Here is a 7,562-nt window from a genome sequence, read left to right on the forward strand (position 1 = left end):
CCTTGGCCACAAGACAAGATCACTTACAGATGGAGAATGCCTCGCCGAAGACTCTGACTTCATAATTGCTTTAGCAGGCCGGAATCTGCTCAGCGTTTTACGCACCCGGCTTGTTATGTAGACATATTTGGCTCAGAAACAGACTGTATGTTACATAACAACAACCTTGTAGTGGAAATATACAGATTGTGGAGTTTATATCAGTCAGCAAATGGTGAGAAATATTTTCTGGGGGACAAACTCAGAAGCAAAGACAATTTTTCAAAATTTTTTGCTATGTTTTCATCTCTTGTATGAGTCACAGTGTTAAAAATGGAGCCGTGACATCGGGTAGACTGTGGAAAGTTTCAGATGAAGATTTTAATAAATTAGTTTTCATTTTTTTCTCAAAATTTTTAATTTTTAATTTTTTTGTTTTTTTGTTTTTTATTAGTTTTTCTTTTTGATAACTTAACGAATGCATTACACAATCATTTATAAGGCTCACACCTCTTTGGACAGGAAATTCCTGATCTTAATGACTTTTGTGATCTTTCTATTCAAGACTCAAGCCTCCTACGTGAACAGTTGGTGCCCCCATTCCTTAAAGGGAATCTATCATCAGATGAGCTCCTTCCCTCTTCTTTGTTTTGTCATTTTTTATTTTTTTTATTTAACGCCCTACTTTCAAAAAAATCTCAAGAGTGTGTTCACACAGAAGAATTCGCCACAGACTTTTCCACGGCACATTTCGACTACAGCTTTTAGATTTTTTGGTGTTGATCAACACTGAATTTGTCCTGTCCATGGCCAAGATTTTGCATACAGATCCTCGCCAAAAAACGCAGCAAAAAGTCGTGAATTTAGACGTGGTTTGACGTGTTTTTTTGAGGCAGGACTCGTACCTGAAAATTCTGCAGTGAATTCCGTTGTGTGAACAGAAGCTCTTCTAGTTCTCTGGTTACACATCTCCATGGGGGCTTCCTTCTGATAAGTTGAAATGGTATTATTAGCAATGATATGGTAAAATTGCATAGTATAATGTATTAGAAAATTTAAAAAAAAGTGGGAACAAACATGGAAAGCAAACACAACTGCGCCATTTTTGATGAGTGTTTGCTTTCACGACGCTCATGATGCAGTAAACATGGCGTGTTATCTTTACTCTATGGATCAGTACACTGATGTTTTTTTTTTTTTTTGCAGTATCACTTAAAAATAAATAATTAAAATGCCTTTTAAAAAACAAAAACTTTCTTTTTGGTGCCATCTTTTGACCCCCCCAAAATTATGATTTTTACAGGAATTGGGTTGTATTAGAGCTCGTTTTGACCTGCAGTTCTTATTAATATCATTTTGAAGTACATACAACTTTTTATTCAGATTTTCCTTGGATACAGGGTGACCAAAAAGAAAAACAATTTTGGCATTGCAATATTTTTTATTGACTGTGTTCACCTGATTAACAAGAATTTAATCATTCGGACTTTTGCAGCTGCAGCGATACCAATTTATTTATTGCTGAGATAAAAAGGGGGTTTCAACTTTAACTTTTTTTTAAAAATTTCTAATAATTAATAAATCCTTTTTTAGCTCCTCACAGGTCGTTTGAACCTGCGCTTGTTTGCTTACTCATACAGTGTAGTACTAGTGTAGTGGACATACACAATATCTATACTTGAGTCTGGCAACCGCCGGGTGCCACCTGACCTCAGCTGTCACATGATCACCAAGCCAGGAGGCTGAGGGGAGAATGTGGAAGTATTACTTCCGCATTCCCCCAACGGTGTAGTGACCACATGCACCCTCCTGAACTCTGTCAGATCGGGAGGGTGAAGGGAGAATTTATTTTTTCTCATCCATTCTCCCCCGCTCCAAAAAAATTGGAGCTGGGGAGAATGGATGAGAAAAAATAAATGGATTGGAAAGGGTTAAGGAGTGTTCCCAAAATCGACTTTTATCACCTATGCAAAAGATACTTGATAAAAGTCTGATTGGTGGGGGTCTCACTATGAGACTCCCACTGGTCCTGAGAACGGGGTGCCCGTTATCTCTTCACTGCGGGCTCACTGCACCCCTCGCAGGAAGAAACTGAATGTGACGGCGGTCAAGCATCAGCGGTACCACTCCATTCATATTTATAGAGACTGTTAGACATAGCCAAGGGCTTGTACGCAGCTATTTCTGTCAGCTCCATTGAAATTTAGCGAAGCGGAGACGGTGCCTACTCAGCCATCATCCCATTCAATCTCCACATCACCGGTGGTGTGGTGCAGCGAGCCCACAGTGAGGAGGAGAGGGGGACATGGGACCCCCATTCTTGGGATCGATGGGAGTCTCAGTGGTGTCTTGTGAATAGGTGATAAAAGACAATTTTGAGATAACCCCTTTAGGGAGGACCTGCCATATCCTGCTGTCAGCGGGGCGGATGCTTAGCTTTGCATCCGCAGTCCTCCTGACTCCAATGAGGTCTTCCTTTTGCTCATACTCTATTCCAGTCTCTCATACGGCTCCACTCTCAAGTCAGAATTCACTAATAGAATTATAGAGTGGTATAGTTGGAAGGGACCTCCGGTGTCATCGGGTCCAACCCCCTGCTCAATGCAGGATTCACTAAATCATCCCAGATATTTGTCCAGCCTTTGTTTGTACACTTCCATTGAAGGAGATCTCACCACCCCCTGTGGAAACCTGTTCCACTCATTGATCCCCATCACTGTCTAATATCTAATCTGTGTCTCCTCCCATTCAGTTTCATCCTATTGCTTCTAGTTTTTGTCAGGACAGGGTCCGGGATAATGGAAGTCCCTGAGATAACCTGCAACCCCTGTCCCTGCCTACTTGCCCCCCTGGGCTAACTCCCAGGGTGACAACTGGGCGGCGGTCCCTACACTCACTAGGAAAGCGGTACACGGGAAAGACAAACAGACACTGGAGACAAACAAACAATAGAATGGTCAGACAATCCGGGTCGGCAATAGGAGGGTACGCGGTACAAAGGGGTCAGGCAAAAACGAAGTCAAGTCCAAGAAGCAGAAAGTCAGAAATCCGGGGTCACAACAGGAGTCAAACAATACGCGGGGGCAGCTAGAAGACCAAACTAACACTGGCAATACTGGAAGGAAACAGACACATTTAAATGCTGTCAGAACTCCCGCCCGGCAGCTGATTGGGGTGGGGAGCCTGACAGCAGCAGGGCACAATAAAGGAGGTGCTGGAACACCGCCCCCAGCCTTGCTGAACAGACGGATACCAAGGAAGCACGCCTGGTAGTCATGGAAATGGGGATGCGGCGCGTCTAGCTGCCTCCCTAGCAACCCAGCAGCGACCAGATTTACAGCGGCCAGGGGAGATCACTAGAACCGGGGCTCCCCTGCGCCACACTCCTGCAACCCGGGTGGTAGGACCGGCAGTGTGGGCACAGAGGCCCCGAGAGTCGCCAGTTCTGACAATTTTTCCTTGTGCAGATGAGAATAGGGCTGATCCCTCTGCACTATGACAGCCCTTCAGATATTTGTAGACAGCTATTAGGTCTCCTCTCAGCCTTCTCTTCTGCAAGCTAAACATTCCCAGATCCTTTAAAAAGCATCCTTCAAGCCGGAATCAAACCAGCGACCTAAGGATTACCAATTATCTACTATAGTCCTCCATTCTACCACCTGAGCTATTGAAGGTTTAACCTAAAAAGGTGATTATTATGAAGATAAAACCAACAGAATCACAGGGAGACCATACAAACTACATGCAGATGTGGTGCCCCATGGCGACCAAGACATGAGGCCCACACTGAGGAGCTAGCGGGGGTAGAGGTGTCACTTGTCACACTGGCTCTAGCAGACTCCTCCCCGGAGGGAAGCATGGAACCTCGGCCAAGGCACCGCTTGGCCTCTTCCAGGCAACTCCGGGTGGCGGTTACCTGAATAAGTGTAGTGGACTAGATGAGTTGTCACACGTGACGCCATCATTGCTTTCACACCGATGATTCTCCAGTAGGTAAATAAGAGAATCCACACACAATTAACTTTGAATACCTCAATCACTGAGAACAGGCAGTGACTGGAACTTCTTGCCAAATAAGCTTCTCATACCAGTGCAGGAATCACAGTTAGGCAAGGTCAGGGAGGAGAACACAGGGAGGAGAACACAGGATGACACCAGACCTTCAGTTTAAGTTATCTGCAAGGTTCCGCTCCTGGAAAGGGAACACTCCTGAGGAGGACAAGGAAAGGGAACACTCTATTGACTCTCACTTGCACTCTGTAGCATAAACTCTGCCTGGCAGACTCCTTTCTTCTCTCTCACTTTTCTCCTCAGAGGTGGATCCTAGAATGGTGGGCTTCAGGATACCTTACCTCCGCTTTCATCACTTCACCGCATGAGGGTTGAAGGTACCCCCATGTGGCCGGCACTCTCACTCCTTTCTCAGCCGTTAAAGGAGAAGGACCTCGCTCATTCTCAATCACTCACAAGAACAGCAGACAGAAGATCTCTTGGCACAAGTTCGGATTATTTAATACACAGAAGTACCGGCGAGATGTTTGTTAAAATCGATTCTACATATGCAAAAAGTGACGGTAAGGGTGCACTCACACGGGCCAAAATATGTTGTTGTCTTGCATTTTTCTGCCTATCGGCAATCTATTTGCCTGTGTTCACTAATACCTCGTTAGGCAAATTAACCCTTTAAATCAGGCTAGGGTGTTTCCCCCGCCCATGTGAACGAACTGTGTCTGCACAAATACCCTCTATATTTGCGCAGGCAGGGGCGCTAAGTACACTCAAAAACGTTGGAAAAAAAATGCGCAGGAGCGAGCGTATTACGTTACACGCTATCTGCTCAAGCCCTAAACATGCGTATATACAAGCCCTAAGTGTGCATACAAGCACCGCGCACATGTTCATACGAGGCTTCATTCGGTACTTGGAGGCTGGGAGAGCACACAGCCATCCTATTGTTTTTATGGTAATGATTAGCCTTAGGACTGTTTCATTGTGGATTCAGGATCGTACATCATTTTATCTTGGTAGACCAAGCAATAAGTCCAATTGATCTTAATAAATACTAATATACACAGCGGTGCGGCCGCCTGTCCCTAATAACCCACAGCTACGGTGTCTGCCGTACGGATGAAAGACAGAAAAATAAATGCTCCATATGCCGAACAAGTTTACTAGCATCGCGGCATAAACAAATCAGCCGAGATTCAGACAAATGATATCCTATACATCTTAATATAGAAACATTCGCAATTCTGGTTTTTTTAATTTGTTTTTATTCTTTTCCGATACTTTGCAGAATAGTCAGTTTTCTCAAAAGTTTAAGGGATTGTCCAGGATTAGAAAAACATGGCTGCTTTCTTCTAAAAACCGCACTGTGCCCGTTCCACAGGTTGTATCCTTCAGGCTTGGGCTACACGTTGACTGTAGGCATGGCCAAAGATCGCAATGTTGGACTGCTTTTATCACAAGTAGTGATGAGCCAATTATCGAAAAGTTCTGTTTGGTCTGAATTAGTTTGAACCGAACCAGAAGTTCACCCAAACCCCTAAAACTGGTGTGTAACACTATCTTAGAGCCCCTCGAAGAGTGTCATATAGGGCTTGTATGTCTGCGTTATACACACTAGTGTTCAGGACTAGTGTGGAGCAAACTGAACCAGTAGAATCCTGTTCCGGGTTTGTGCCAAAGCAAGCTTTTAGCAAAGTTCAACACAAAACAGGGTTCTGCTGCTTTGATTCACTCAACACAACACAAGTGGTGATAGTGAATGAGGTCACATTGCAACCCAGAAGTTGACGAGCCGCAACAGTCACAAGAAATTCAGCAGGTTTGGACTTTTTGCGACTGTCATAACATGATTGCCACTTTTTGAATCTATACCAGTGTACACCAGTTTAAAAAAAGTGGTCTGACTTGTCAGGGGGTCCATGGATACCCAACCCAACAGATTTAAAGGGGTTGTAGCAAAACTAACTTTTATTACCTTCCCACAGGATAGGTGATAAAAGTCTGATTGTGGGGGTATTACCGCTGTGACTTCCACCACTCATGAGAATGGGGGACCCGTGTTCTCTCTTCTCATGACTGTGGGGATGGTTCTCCCACGCACATTGACATCACATTGAATGAAGCAATGACCAAGCATGTGCGGCTGCCGCTCCATTCATTTCAGTGGGGCTGATTTAATTAGCCGAGGGCTTATACTTGGCCATCTCCGGCAATTGTATTGAATATGAATTCAGCAGCATTGCACAAGCGGGGCCATTGCTCCATTCAATCTCCTCTTCACTGTGGGGGATGCAGAGATCCCGCAGTGAGGAGGACAGTGGAAACGGGATCCCCGTTTTCAGAATCGTGGGGGTCTCAGCAGTGATACCCCAATGATAAGCCCCTTAATTATGACGTACATCAGACATTTAATATATTATTCTCAGGGATGGCCTGAGATGCACCTAAAATATGAATGGGCATGTACCAGTCTTAAAGGAATTGTGCCAAGATGGCACCCCCAGTTCTTATGCCCTATTAGGGAATATGACGTCATGGAGCAGGGTCCCCCGCTCAGGACCCCCTTCTATGCCTTAGAAAAGGGAGCCACTCAGCAAGAGTGTCTCCTGTACTTCATGGACCATCTATCATCCTTTTATTACAGGACGGTCATTCATGTGAATGAACATCTTGTAATACTATATTTTTCCTGCAGTAGGTGCTGCAGGGGACTTTTATGGGTGGCCACAGCTTCCCCCAGTAATAATCATCAGGGACTCCAAGTGATCACCTGGTCATACCGAGCTCTGCATTCTCAAATGGGCTGTGCATCTTGGCACAACCCTTTTCATGAATTTCCCCCCTAGTGCATGCTACACTCACTGAGGGAGGTATTTTTCATCGGGGGAAGTTTTGCATTTTCTTGCAGCTTTTCTTCCCTTCTCCAGGTTAAAGATACATCAAATGTTCCACCAAGTTTTTGGAGTAAGGCTGCAAGAAATGTAACAAGATTTTAAAAAGTCAAATGTCCTAAATGTCTCAAAATTCTGGCCAAGCAGCAGCCGGCGCCCATTTTTCTAGACACTTTTTAAAAGTGGAATGAGAAGTGTAATATGTGTTCTTTTTGGAGCAAATCAATAGTCAATTTGCCTAAACTGATTCACACCAAAAAAAGGTGCGACATACACCGAAAATCTGACGCAATGATAGTAATAAATGTGCTCCAAAAAGTACCACAGTAAAAAGAAAAAACAACATAATAGAAAAAAAACATTGGAGCCTATTTATTAATAATAAATAATTAATAGAGATGAGCGAGCACCAAAATGCTCGGGTGCTCGTTACTCGAGACAAACTTTTCGCGATGCTCGAGGGTTCGTTTCGAATAACGAACCCCATTGAAGTCAATGGGCGACCCGAGCATTTTTGTATTTCGCCGATGCTCGCTAAGGTTTTCATTTGTGAAAATCTGGGCAATTCAAGAAAGTGATGGGAACGACACAGAAACGGATAGGGCAGGCGAGGGGCTACATGTTGGGCTGCATCTCAAGTTCCCAGGTCCCACTATTAAGCCACAATAGCGGCAAGAGTGCCCC

At 44.4% G+C, this 7,562-nt stretch overlaps 1 non-coding gene across 1 annotated transcript; it reads right to left on the bottom strand.

Annotated features, from left to right (window-relative positions):
• Positions 1 to 3,567: 3,567 nt before the first annotated feature.
• Positions 3,568 to 3,653, bottom strand: TRNAY-AUA (transfer RNA tyrosine (anticodon AUA)). Its single transcript is given in 2 exon segments — positions 3,568 to 3,603; positions 3,617 to 3,653. It is a non-coding gene; the product is annotated as a tRNA-Tyr (tRNA).
• Between the last annotated feature and the right edge of the window lie 3,909 nt (positions 3,654 to 7,562).

Source organism: Eleutherodactylus coqui, chromosome 3 (genome assembly GCF_035609145.1).
Source record: "Eleutherodactylus coqui strain aEleCoq1 chromosome 3, aEleCoq1.hap1, whole genome shotgun sequence".
Classification (NCBI taxonomy): domain Eukaryota; kingdom Metazoa; phylum Chordata; class Amphibia; order Anura; family Eleutherodactylidae; genus Eleutherodactylus; species Eleutherodactylus coqui.